Genomic DNA, 15,368 nt, shown 5'->3' with positions numbered 1-15,368 from the left:
ATGCAGGTTTCTGTCCGAGTACCGAAGTACCAATCGGACAGTATTGCGGTCGCAGGTATCACCAGTGCGATGACAACTCCCGTGATTCGAGGCAAACGACGGGCAGTTTTCGAGCAGTTACTAACCACAGAGGTGTGCTTGGGGCGACTTACGAATCCAAAGATTTGTCCAGTGCACGTTGACCCGCACGTACCCGGAATACGCGCGAACGAGTACGTCACGCTACGGTTTTGAAAGAACTGAGCGACCGCGAACCGATATATCGAGGGAACAATTTTTCCAGTGTGGTAAGCGAGGGGATCAAGAGAGACGAGATCTTTATTTTTCGTTCCAAGATGGATAAGTATCTTTGTACAGAATGAGCTTACAATGCACATAACATAGGTATCTATCTTATGATTAATTAAGGCTAAAACGCTCGCATCCCACGGTGTCCTGCGATGTCCCACGATGTCCCACGGTGCCCCCGCGGGGGGTTATTAGTCCAGTCTAGATCACCAAAACTATTTTGGATGATCAAGACCAGACTATACTCATGTAGTTTTTAGCTTGATATCGTTTTCAAATAATAATACTAATATTCAAAATAGTACTTGGTGTATTATTATTTGGAAAACGATACCAATTACCGGGACCCACCACGAGGAGGTAACTACTTTCGGGACCCATTTACATAAAGAGTTTCTAAGCATTGGAAGCAGAGATGTAAAATTATTTTATAATAAAGAAGTGGCGTGTATTGAAATTTAATAATTGGAATAGCTGTAGTACGTGGATCCGCATAATCGTACTTGAATTTTGTACTTATCATCGAAGAAACGAAACTATGCGAGGTACCAATTGTAGCGCGTATGGACAAATTATAGGATGTCGTTGCCTTCGGTTAAATTGCACTTGCTTCCTTGATTCCATGAATATGGTGTTGTCGCCTTGGTTTTGAGCAGAAATGGAAAATTATGTCTTAAAATTGAACTCTGTGTTACCACAGATTTTATACGAAATAATGAAATGAGAGATTAAATACTGTATTTAAAATTAAAAGATAATGCTATATAGAAATAAAATAGCACTTCAAAAAAGACTTCATGGATTCCGTTAATAAAATAAAACAAAATAAATCATTAATTCACTCACTACGAATTGATGGTATTGATTTAAATCAATGGATGTAGAGTTACTTCCGAGTAACGGTACAACTGTTATAAATTAAGAACATAATTACTTTGAATTAATGGGAGAATGTGGTTATAAATTATTGGTATAACTGTTAAGAATTAATGGAGTAATTGTTTTAGATTAATGGCTTAAATGTTATAAATTAATAGTTTAAATGTTAAAAATTAATTGTTTAACTGTCATAAATTAATGGCTTAAATGTATAATATAACAGTTTAAATATTGTAAATTAGTGGCTTAGATGTTGTAAATTAATAGCTCAAATTTTATAAATTAATGGCATAAATATTATAAATTAATATCTTAAATGTTGTAAATTAATAGCTTAAATGTTATAAATTAATAGCTTAAATGTATAAAATAACAGTTTAAACGTTGTAAATTAATAGTTTAGACGTTATAAATTAATAGCTTAAATGTTATAAATTAATAGCTTAAATGTATAAAATAACAGTTTAAATGATGAAAATTAATGGCTTAGATGTTGTAAATTAATGGCTTAGATGTTGTAAATTAATGGCTTAGATGTTATAAATTAACAGCATAAATGTTCTAAATTAATAGTTTAGACGTTATAAATTAATTCCTTAAATATTATAAATTAATGGCTTGAATGTTATAAATTAATAGTTTAAATGTCAGAAATTAATGGCTTAAATGTTAGTAATTAATATTTTAAATGTTATAAATTAATAGCTTAAATGTATAAAATAACAGTTTAAACGTTGTAAATTAATAGTTTAGACGTTATAAATTAATAGCTTAAATGTTATAAATTAATAGCTTAAATGTATAAAATAACAGTTTAAATGTTGTAAATTAATGGCTTAGATGTTGTTAATTAATAGCTTAAATGTTATAAATTAATGGCATAAATGTATAAAATAACAGTTCAAATATTGTAAATTAGTGGCTTAGATGTTGTAAGTTAATAGCTTAAATGTTATAAATTAATGGCTTAAATGTTATAAATTAACAGTTTAAATGTTATAAATTAATAGCTTGAATGTTATAAATTAATAACGTAAATGTTATAAATTAATAGTTTAGACGTTATAAATTAATTCCTTAAATATTAGAAATTAATGGCTTGAATGTTATAAATTAATAGCTGAAGTGTTGTAAATTAATGGTTTAGACGTTATAAATTACTCGTTACAATGTTGTTGTTTGATATTTTTTCTTACTTACCTGATATTTATGTTCTTCTTCGATGTTCACTCTCCGGAATTTCAGGCACAAAAGAGCTCGCGCGCGACTTCCGTGTTCCTTATATAACTTAACAAGGCGTCGGTTTGTTAATCAAACGGTAACGATTTTTTGACATAGCAGGAGGCGGTTTTTCCATTGTAACAAAATCAAATTGAACGATTTCTTAATTTTTATCGTAAATTGGCATCTTTTACGATTTAATACGATATCCATTTTTATCATTTTAATAGTTTCTACAAACTAAGACTAAATTCGCACCTCCTTGATACTAGTTTTCGACTATCGATTAGTTTGAACAAAAAGGGAAAAGAGCCTAAGGGCAGTCGATGACGTTACTGTGAAATAAGTTAAGCTATTAAATAATCAGACAGATAAAATTCATATGATGCGTTATATTATATTATCGATATTCGTTCATTTACTCGTGCTAATTAAAAAATAAAATGTTCTTTTTTCTTGAATGACACCTACTCACTGTCTGCGATACTTAAAATTCTTATTTAATGCTTGTTTAAAATACCTTTTTATTTCCTCTCACGTTAAACGAGTAAATATACTCGTCATAGTTGTAACATAAAATTTCTTTTATTCTCCAATACCGCCTACATCGCAGTACGTGATACAGTTATTAACTATGTTGCAAATAATATGATCTAATTGGTTGCAATCGCGGTTAGGTATTTCTTCGTTAAATCTATCGATGTATTGGGCTATTAGCGGGAGACTTACTGATTCCTCGAGGAATGGTTTGATTCTTATAAATTAATGTTTTAAATGTTGCCAATTAATGTTTCAATTGTTATAAATTAACAGTTTAATCGTTGTTAATTATTTGCTTAAATGTTATAAATTAATGGCTTAGACGTTATAAATTAATAGCTTAAATGATAGAAATTGTTAGTTTAAATGTTATAAATTAATAGTTTGAGTGTTATAAATTAATGGCTTAAATGTATAAAATAACATTTTAAATGTTGTAAATTAATGGCTTAGATGTTGTAAATTAATAGTTTAAATGTTATAAATTAATAGCTTAAATGTTATAAATTAATAGCATAAATGTTATAAATTAATAGTTTAGACGTTATAAATTAATTCCTTAAATATTATAAATTAACGGCTTAAATGTATAAAATAACAGTTTAAATGTTGTAAATTAATGGCTTAGATGCTGTAAATTAATAGCTTAAATTTTATAAATTAATGGCTTAAATGTTATAAATTAATAGTTTAAATGTTAAAAATTAATAGTTTAAATGTTATAAATGAATGGCTTAAATGTTATAAATTAATAGTTTAAATGTTAGAAATTAATGGCTTAAATGTTAGAAATTAATAGTTTAAATGTTATAAAATAACAGTGTAAACGTTGTAAATTAATGGCTTGGATGTTGTAAATTAATAGCTTAAATTTTATAAATTAATAGCTTAAATTTTATAAATTAATAGCTCAAATTTTATAAATTAATGGCTTAAATGTTATAAATTAGTAGCTTAAGTGTTATAAATTAATAGCTTAAATGTATAAAATAACAGTTTAAATGTTGTAAATTAATGGCTTAGATGTTGTTAATTAATAGCTTAAATGTTATAAATTAATGGCATAAATGTATGAAATAACAGTTTAAATGTTGTTAATTAATGGCTTAGATGTTGTTAATTAATAGCTTAAATATTATAAATTAATTGCTTAAATGTATAAAATAACAGTTTAAATGTTGCAAATTAATGGCTTAGATGTTGTAAATTAATAGCTTGAATGTTATAAATTAATAGCATAAATGTTATAAATTAATAGTTTAGACGTTATAAATTAATTCCTTAAATGTTATAAATTAACGGCTTAAATGTATAAAATAACAGTTTAAATGTTGTAAATTAGTGGCTTAGATGTTGTAAATTAATAGCTTAAATGTTATAAATTAATAGCTTAAATGTATAAAATAACAGTTTAAACGTTGTAAATTAATAGTTTAGACGTTATAAATTAATAGCTTAAATGTTATAAATTAATAGCTTAAATGTATAAAATAACAGTTTAAATGATGAAAATTAATGGCTTAGATGTAGTAAATTAATGGCTTAGATGTTATAAATTAACAGCATAAATGTTCTAAATTAATAGTTTAGACGTTATAAATTAATTCCTTAAATATTATAAATTAATGGCTTGAATGTTATAAATTAATAGTTTAAATGTTAGAAATTAATGGCTTAAATGTTAGTAATTAATAGTTTAAATGTTATAAATTAATAGCTTAAATGTATAAAATAACAGTTTAAACGTTGTAAATTAATAGTTTAGACGTTATAAATTAATAGCTTAAATGTATAAAATAACAGTTTAAATGTTGTAAATTAATGGCTTAGATGTTGTTAATTAATAGCTTAAATGTTATAAATTAATGGCATAAATGTATAAAATAACAGTTTAAATGTTGTAAATTAATGACTTAGATGTTGTAAATTAATAGCTTAAATGTTATAAATTAATGGCTTAAATGTCATAAATTAACAGTTTAAATGTTATAAATTAATAGCTTCAATGTTATAAATTAATAGCTTAAATGTATAAAATAACAGTTTAAATGTTGTAAATTAATGGCTTAGATGTTGCAAATTAATAGCTTAAATGTTATAAAATAATAGCTTAAATGTATAAAATGACAGTTTAAATGTTGTAAATTAATGACTTAGATGTTGTAAATTAATGACTTAGATGTTGTAAATTAATAGCTTAAATGTTATAAATTAATGGCTTAAATGTTATAAATTAACAGTTTAAATGTTATAAATTAATAGCTTGAATGTTATAAATTAATAACGTAAATGTTATAAATTAATAGTTTGGACGTTATAAATTAATTCCTTAAATATTATAAATTAATGGCTTGAATGCTATAAATTAATAGCTTAAGTGTTGTAAATTAATGGTTTAGACGTTATAAATTACTCGTTACAATGTTGTTGTTTGATATTTTTTCTTACTTACCTGATATTTATGTTCTTCTTCGATGTTCACTCTCCGGAATTTCAGACACAAAAGAGCTCGCGCGCGACTTCCGTGTTCCTTATATAACTTAACAAGGCGTCGGTTTGTTAATCAAACGGTAACGATTTTTTGACATAGCAGGAGGCGGTTTTTCCATTATAACAAAATCAAATTGAACGACTTTTTAATTTTTATCGTAAATTGGCATCTTTAACGATTTAATACGATATCCATTTTTATCATTTTAATAGTTTCTACAAACTATGCCTAAATTCACACCTCCTTGATACTAGTTTTCGACTATCAATTAGTTTGTACAAAAAGGGAAAAGAGCCTAAGGGCAGTCGATGACGTTACTGTGAAATAAGTTAAGCTATTAAATAATCAGGCAGATAACATTCATATTAAGCGTTATATTATATTATCGATATTCGTTTATTTACTCCTGCTAATTAAAAAATAAAATGACCTTTTTTCTTGAATAACACCTACATCACTGTTTGCGATATTTAAGATTCTTATTTAATGCCTATTTAGAAGTCAGGTACCTTTTTAATTCTTCTCAAGTTAAACGAGTAGATTTACTCGTTATAGTTGTAACATAAAATGGCTTTATTTCTTCAATACCGCCTTCATCGCTGTACGTGATACAGTTGTTAATTATGTAGTAAATAATATGATCTAATTGGCTGTAATCGCGGTTAGGTATTTCTTCGTCAAATCTATCGATGTATTGGGCTATTAGCGGGAGACTTACTGATTCCTCGAGGAATGGTTTGATTCTTATTAATTAATGTTTTAAATGTTGCCAATTAATGTTTCAATTGTTATAAATTAATAGTTTAATCGTTGTTAATTATGTGCATAAATGTTATAAATTAATGGCTTAGACGTTATAAATTAATAGTTTAAATGTTAGAAATTAATGGCTTAAATGTTAGAAATTCATAATTTAAATGTTATAAATTAATAGCTTAAATGTTATAAATTAATAGCATAAATGTTACAAATTAATAGTTTAGACGTTATAAATTAATTCCTTAAATGTTATAAATTAATGGCTTAAATGTTATAAATTAACAGTTTAAATGTTGTAAATTAATGGCTTAGATGTTGTAAATTAATAGCTTAAATGTTATAAATTAATAGCTTAAGTGTTGTAAATTAATGTTTTAGACGTTATAAATTAGTAGTTACAATGTTGTTGTTGGACATTTTTTTTACTTTTTTTTTTTTTTTTTTTTTTTTCGTGGAGGAAACCTTCATTGGCGCCCCGCGCCCTCCGGGGAGAGAGTGTTGGGTAGTGCCGGATTCGTACCGGCTAAAACCTCCACGGTGGCCGTACCTGGCGCATTACGGAGAGGACCCTAGAAACGCTCATTAGCATGTCATCACGAGTCCCCTCCGCGCCGAGTCCACCTCGAGTTATGCAATTATAACTAACGGCGCGATGCGCGGCCACCGCTCGCCTGGAAGTGGCGTGCACACGCCCCCCCCCCCCCCCACCCCGCCGCCGTCCGCCTATCCTTTCGGGATGGGAATTCCATTCTCTCTCTCGCTATCCGCCACCTCCTTCCGCAGCGTCACCTGCTCGCAGAATGTGGCGACCTCCTTCCAACTCCTCTCGTTCACCAGCAGCGCACCAAACACCGCCGGCGGAGAAATGTCTCCCCCTATCTCAGAATCGAGAGCGCTGCGAGGCAACGCCCACGCCGGACAGTGCTCCAGCGTGTGTTGCGCCGAGTCCACGCCCCCGTTGCAATGTTGCCACCGCGCATCGCGCCATCCCCGACGGACCGCCATGCAAGACCTCCTGGTTCCCCGACCAGGCGATTCAGCGGCACCGTGGCGCCGAAGCGGCCGACGCCTAAGACCCACCTGACGGCGAAGCGGTCCGAGCTCGCCTGGAAGTGGCGTTCCCACGCCCCCCCCCCCACCCCCCTCGCCACCGTCCGACTATCCTTTCGGGATGGGAATTCCGTTCTCTCTCTCGCTATCCGCCACCTCCTTCCGCAGCGTCACCTGCTCGCAGAATGTGGCGACCTCCTTCCAACTCCTTTCGTTCGCCAGCAGCCCACCAAACACCGCCGGCGGAGAGAGGTCTCCCCCTATCTCAGAATGGAAGGCGCTGCGAGGCAACACCCACGCCGGACAGTGCTCCAGCGTGTGTTGCGCCGAGTCCACGCCCGCGTTGCAATGCTGGCAACGCGCTGTCGCCTCCCGTCCTATCCTGTGCAGACACTCACCGAAGCATCCATGCCCGGTAAGTACCTGCGTCGCCCTATAGGTCAGGGCGGGCCCGCCGCCGTCCAACCAATCGTCCCAGTTTGGTAGGACGGCCTCGACGACCCTGAGGCCAGGCGAATAGGTAGACACTGTAAATTAATACTTTGAATGATACAAATTAATAGCCGCAATGTTATAAATTAATAAGTTAATTCGTAAAAGTTTAATTCTTCGATCTGCATTGTACACTGGTTGAAACACAACTGACGTCGCACGAGGGTAAATGTGTTCCTTGCATACCTGTTGGTATACACGTGGCAAAATGCCAACGGTCCATCAAACAGAAACGGTTTGCAGATATCACAAATGTACCTTTTAAATGTCGTAAATAAATGGTATAAATGTTACAAATAAATAGCGTAAATGTTATAAATTAATGATTCAAAGGCACTGAATTAACAACTCAAACGTTGTAATTCAATGTATTAAATGGTGTAAATTATTATTTTAAATGCTTCAAATCAATAGGTCAAACGTTATAAATTAATAGTTTAAATGGTTATAAATTAATGGTAAATTGTAAGAAAAGAATAGGTAGACACTGTAAATTAATACTTTGAATGATACAAATTAATAGCCGCAATGTTATAAATTAATAAGTTAATCCGTAAAAGTTTAATTCTTCGATCTGCATTGTACACTGGTTGAAACACAACTGACGTCGCACGAGGGTAAATGTGTTCCTTGCATACCTGTTGGTATACACGTGGCAAAATGCCAACGGTCGATCAAACAGAAACGGTTTGCAGATATCACAAATGTACCTTTTAAATGTCGTAAATAAATGGTATAAATGTTACAAATAAGTAGCGTAAATGTTATAAATTAATGATTCAAAGGCCCTGAATTAACAACTCAAACGTTGTAATTTAATGTATTAAATGGTGTAAATTATTATTTTAAATGCTTCAAATCAATAGGTCAAACGTTATAAATTAATAGTTTAAATGGTTATAAATTAATGGTAAATTGTAAGAAAAGAATAGGTAGACACTGTAAATTAATACTTTGAATGATACAAATTAATAGCCGCAATGTTATAAATTAATAAGTTAATTCGTAAAAGTTTAATTCTTCGATCTGCATTGTACACTGGTTGAAACACAACTGACGTCGCACGAGGGTAAATGTGTTCCTTGCATACCTGTTGGTATACACGTGGCAAAATGCCAACGGTCCATCAAACAGAAACGGTTTGCAGATATCACAAATGTACCTTTTAAATGTCGTAAATAAATGGTATAAATGTTACAAATAAGTAGCGTAAATGTTATAAATTAATGATTCAAAGGCCCTGAATTAACAACTCAAACGTTGTAATTCAATGTATTAAATGGTGTAAATTATTATTTTAAATGCTTCAAATCAATAGGTCAAACGTTATGAATTAATAGTGTAAATGGTTATAAATTAATGGTAAATTGTAAGAAAAGAATAGGTAGACACTGTAAATTAATACTTTGAATGATACAAATTAATAGCCGCAATGTTATAAATTAATAAGTTAATTCGTAAAAGTTTAATTCTTCGATCTGCATTGTACACTGGTTGAAACACAACTGACGTCGCACGAGGGTAAATGTGTTCCTTGCATACCTGTTGGTATACACGTGGCAAAATGCCAACGGTCCATCAAACAGAAACGGTTTGCAGATATCACAAATGTACCTTTTAAATGTCGTAAATAAATGGTATATATGTTACAAATAAGTAGCGTAAATGTTATAAATTAATGATTCAAAGGCCCTGAATTAACAACTCAATCGTTGTAATTCAATGTATTAAATGGTGTAAATTATTATTTTAAATGCTTCAAATCAATAGGTCAAACGTTATAAATTAATAGTTTAAATGGTTATAAATTAATGGTAAATTGTAAGAAAAGAATAGGTAGACACTGTAAATTAATACTTTGAATGATACAAATTAATAGCCGCAATGTTATAAATTAATAAGTTAATGCGTAAAAGTTTAATTCTTCGACTGCATTGTACACTGGTTGAAACACAACTGACCTCGCACGAGGATAAATGTGTTCCTTGCATACCTGTTGGTATACACGTGGCAAAATGCCAACGGTCGATCAAACAGAAACGGTTTGCAGATATCACAAATGTACCTTTTAAATGTCGTAAATAAATGGTATAAATGTTACAAATAAGTAGCGTAAATGTTATAAATTAATGATTCAAAGGCCCTGAATTAACAACTCAAACGTTGTAATTTAATGTATTAAATGGTGTAAATTATTATTTTAAATGCTTCAAATCAATAGGTCAAACGTTATAAATTAATAGTTTAAATGGTTATAAATTAATGGTAAATTGTAAGAAAAGAATAGGTAGACACTGTAAATTAATACTTTGAATGATACAAATTAATAGCCGCAATGTTATAAATTAATAAGTTAATTCGTAAAAGTTTAATTCTTCGATCTGCATTGTACACTGGTTGAAACACAACTGACGTCGCACAAGGGTAAATGTGTTCCTTGCATACCTGTTGGTATACACGTGGCAAAATGCCAACGGTCCATCAAACAGAAACGGTTTGCAGATATCACAAATGTACCTTTTAAATGTCGTAAATAAATGGTATAAATGTTACAAATAAGTAGCGTAAATGTTATAAATTAATGATTCAAAGGCCCTGAATTAACAACTCAAACGTTGTAATTCAATGTATTAAATGGTGTAAATTATTATTTTAAATGCTTCAAATCAATAGGTCAAACGTTATAAATTAATAGTTTAAATGGTTATAAATTAATGGTAAATTGTAAGAAAAAAATAGGTAGACACTGTAAATTAATACTTTGAATGATACAAATTAATAGCCGCAATGTTATAAATTAATAAGTTAATTCGTAAAAGTTTAATTCTTCGATCTGCATTGTACACTGGTTGAAACACAACTGACGTCGCACGAGGGTAAATGTGTTCCTTGCATACCTGTTGGTATACATGTGGCAAAATGCCAACGGTCGATCAAACAGAAACGGTTTGCAGATATCACAAATGTACCTTTTAAATGTCGTAAATAAATGGTATAAATGTTACAAATAAGTAGCGTAAATGTTATAAATTAATGATTCAAAGGCCCTGAATTAACAACTCAAACGTTGTAATTCAATGTATTAAATGGTGTAAATTATTATTTTAAATGCTTCAAATCAATAGGTCAAACGTTATAAATTAATTGTTTAAATGGTTATAAATTAATGGTAAATTGTAAGAAAAAAATAGGTAGACACTGTAAATTAATACTTTGAATGATACAAATTAATAGCCGCAATGTTATAAATTAATAAGTTAATTCGTAAAAGTTTAATTCTTCGATCTGCATTGTACACTGGTTGAAACACAACTGACGTCGCACGAGGGTAAATGTGGTCCTAGCATACCTGTTGGTATACACGTGGCAAAATGCCAACGGTCCATCAAACAGAAACGGTTTGCAGATACCACAAATGCACCTTTTAAATGTCGTAAATAAATGGTATAAATGTTACAAATAAGTAGCGTAAATGTTATAAATTAATGATTCAAAGGCCCTGAATTAACAACTCAAACGTTGTAATTCAATGTATTAAATGGTGTAAATTATTATTTTAAATGCTTCAAATCAATAGGTCAAACGTTATAAATTAATAGTTTAAATGGTTATAAATTAATGGTAAATTGTAAGAAAAGAATAGGTAGACACTGTAAATTAATACTTTGAATGATACAAATTAATAGCCGCAATGTTATAAATTAATAAGTTAATTCGTAAAAGTTTAATTCTTCGATCTGCATTGCACACTGGTTGAAACACAACTGACGTCGCACGAGGGTAAATGTGTTCCTTGCATACCTGTTGATATACACGTGGCAAAATGCCAACGATCGATCAAACAGAAACGGTTTGCAGATATCACAAATGTACCTTTTAAATGTCGTAAATAAATGGTATAAATGTTACAAATAAGTAGCGTAAATGTTATAAATTAATGATTCAAAGGCCCTGAATTAACAACTCAAACGTTGTAATTCAATGTATTAAATGGAGTAAATTATTATTTTAAATGCTTCAAATCAATAGGTCAAACGTTATAAATTAATAGTTTAAATGGTTATAAATTAATGGTAAATTGTAAGAAAAGAATTGGTAGACACTGTAAATTAATACTTTGAATGATACAAATTAATAGCCGCAATGTTATAAATTAATAAGTTAATTCGTAAAAGTTTAATTCTTCGATCTGCATTGTACACTGGTTGAAACACAACTGACGTCGCACGAGGGTAAATGTTTTCCTTGCATACCTGTTGGTATACACGTGGCAAAATGCCAACGGTCGATCAAACAGAAACGGTTTGCAGATATCACAAATGTACCTTTTAAATGTCGTAAATAAATGGTATAAATGTTACAAATAAATAGCGCAAATGTTATAAATTAATGATTCAAAGGCCCTGAATTAACAACTCAAACGTTGTAATTCAATGTATTAAATGGTGTAAATTATTATTTTAAATGCTTCAAATCAATAGGTCAAACGTTATAAATTAATAGTTTAAATGGTTATAAATTAATGGTAAATTGTAAGAAAAGAATAGGTAGACACTGTAAATTAATACTTTGAATGATACAAATTAATAGCCGCAATGTTATAAATTAATAAGTTAATGCGTAAAAGTTTAATTCTTCGACTGCATTGTACACTGGTTGAAACACAACTGACGTCGCACGAGGGTAAATGTGTTCCTTGCATACCTGTTGGTATACACGTGGCAAAATGCCAACGGTCCATCAAACAGAAACGGTTTGCAGATATCACAAATGTACCTTTTAAATGTCGTAAATAAATGGTATAAATGTTACAAATAAGTAGCGTAAATGTTATAAATTAATGATTCAAAGGCCCTGAATTAACAACTCAAACGTTGTAATTCAATGTATTAAATGGTGTAAATTATTATTTTAAATGCTTCAAATCAATAGGTCAAACGTTATAAATTAATAGTTTAAATGGTTATAAATTAATGGTAAATTGTAAGAAAAGAATAGGTAGACACTGTAAATTAATACTTTGAATGATACAAATTAATAGCCGCAATGTTATAAATTAATAAGAAAATTCGTAAAAGTTTAATTCTTCGATCTGCATTGTACACTGGTTGAAACACAACTGACGTCGCACGAGGGTAAATGTGTTCCTTGCATACCTGTTGGTATACACGTGGCAAAATGCCAACGGTCGATCAAACAGAAACGGTTTGCAGATATCACAAATGTACCTTTTAAATGTCGTAAATAAATGGTATAAATGTTACAAATAAATAGCGCAAATGTTATAAATTAATGATTCAAAGGCCCTGAATTAACAACTCAAACGTTGTAATTCAATGTATTAAATGGTGTAAATTATTATTTTAAATGCTTCAAATCAATAGGTCAAACGTTATAAATTAATAGTTTAAATGGTTATAAATTAATGGTAAATTGTAAGAAAAGAATAGGTAGACACTGTAAATTAATACTTTGAATGATACAAATTAATAGCCGCAATGTTATAAATTAATAAGTTAATGCGTAAAAGTTTAATTCTTCGACTGCATTGTACACTGGTTGAAACACAACTGACGTCGCACGAGGGTAAATGTGTTCCTTGCATACCTGTTGGTATACACGTGGCAAAATGCCAACGGTCCATCAAACAGAAACGGTTTGCAGATATCACAAATGTACCTTTTAAATGTCGTAAATAAATGGTATAAATGTTACAAATAAGTAGCGTAAATGTTATAAATTAATGATTCAAAGGCCCTGAATTAACAACTCAAACGTTGTAATTCAATGTATTAAATGGTGTAAATTATTATTTTAAATGCTTCAAATCAATAGGTCAAACGTTATAAATTAATAGTTTAAATGGTTATAAATTAATGGTAAATTGTAAGAAAAGAATAGGTAGACACTGTAAATTAATACTTTGAATGATACAAATTAATAGCCGCAATGTTATAAATTAATAAGAAAATTCGTAAAAGTTTAATTCTTCGATCTGCATTGTACACTGGTTGAAACACAACTGACGTCGCACGAGGGTAAATGTGTTCCTTGCATACCTGTTGGTATACACGTGGCAAAATGCCAACGGTCGATCAAACAGAAACGGTTTGCAGATATCACAAATGTACCTTTTAAATGTCGTAAATAAATGGTATAAATGTTACAAATAAGTAGCGTAAATGTTATAAATTAATGATTCAAAGGCCCTGAATTAACAACTCAAACGTTGTAATTCAATGTATTAAATGGTGTAAATTATTATTTTAAATGCTTCAAATCAATAGGTCAAACGTTATAAATTAATAGTTTAAATGGTTATAAATTAATGGTAAATTGTAAGAAAAGAATAGGTAGACACTGTAAATTAATACTTTGAATGATACAAATTAATAGCCGCAATGTTATAAATTAATAAGTTAATGCGTAAAAGTTTAATTCTTCGACTGCATTGTACACTGGTTGAAACACAACTGACGTCGCACGAGGGTAAATGTGTTCCTTGCATACCTGTTGGTATACACGTGGCAAAATGCCAACGGTCGATCAAACAGAAACGGTTTGCAGATATCACAAATGTACCTTTTAAATGTCGTAAATAAATGGTATAAATGTTACAAATAAATAGCGTAAATGTTATAAATTAATGATTCAAAGGCACTGAATTAACAACTCAAACGTTGTAATTCAATGTATTAAATGGTGTAAATTATTATTTTAAATGCTTCAAATCAATAGGTCAAACGTTATGAATTAATAGTTTAAATGGTTATAAATTAATGGTAAATTGTAAGAAAAGAATAGGTAGACACTGTAAATTAATACTTTGAATGATACAAATTAATAGCCGCAATGTTATAAATTAATAAGTTAATTCGTAAAAGTTTAATTCTTCGATCTGCATTGTACACTGGTTGAAACACAACTGTCGTCGCACAAGGGTAAATGTGTTCCTTGCATACCTGTTGGTATACACGTGGCAAAATGCCAACGGTCCATCAAACAGAAACGGTTTGCAGATATCACAAATGTACCTTTTAAATGTCGTAAATAAATGGTATAAATGTTACAAATAAGTAGCGTAAATGTTATAAATTAATGATTCAAAGGCCCTGAATTAACAACTCAAACGTTGTAATTCAATGTATTAAATGGTGTAAATTATTATTTTAAATGCTTCAAATCAATAGGTCAAACGTTATAAATTAATAGTTTAAATGGTTATAAATTAATGGTAAATTGTAAGAAAAGAATAGGTAGACACTGTAAATTAATACTTTGAATGATACAAATTAATAGCCGCAATGTTATAAATTAATAAGTTAATTCGTAAAAGTTTAATTCTTCGATCTGCATTGTACACTGGTTGAAACACAACTGACCTCGCACGAGGATAAATGTGTTCCTTGCATACCTGTTGGTATACACGTGGCAAAATGCCAACGGTCGATCAAACAGAAACGGTTTGCAGATATCACAAATGTACCTTTTAAATGTCGTAAATAAATGGTATAAATGTTACAAATAAGTAGCGTAAATGTTATAAATTAATGATTCAAAGGCCCTGAATTAACAACTCAAACGTTGTAATTGAATGTATTAAATGGTGTAAATTATTATTTTAAATGCTTCAAATCAATAGGTCAAA

This window comes from Bombus flavifrons, chromosome 7 (assembly GCF_040668555.2).
Source record: "Bombus flavifrons isolate JBK064 chromosome 7, iyBomFlav1_principal, whole genome shotgun sequence".
NCBI classification, from domain to species: Eukaryota; Metazoa; Arthropoda; class Insecta; order Hymenoptera; family Apidae; genus Bombus; species Bombus flavifrons.
Note: the sequence above shows the minus strand (reverse complement) of the source record.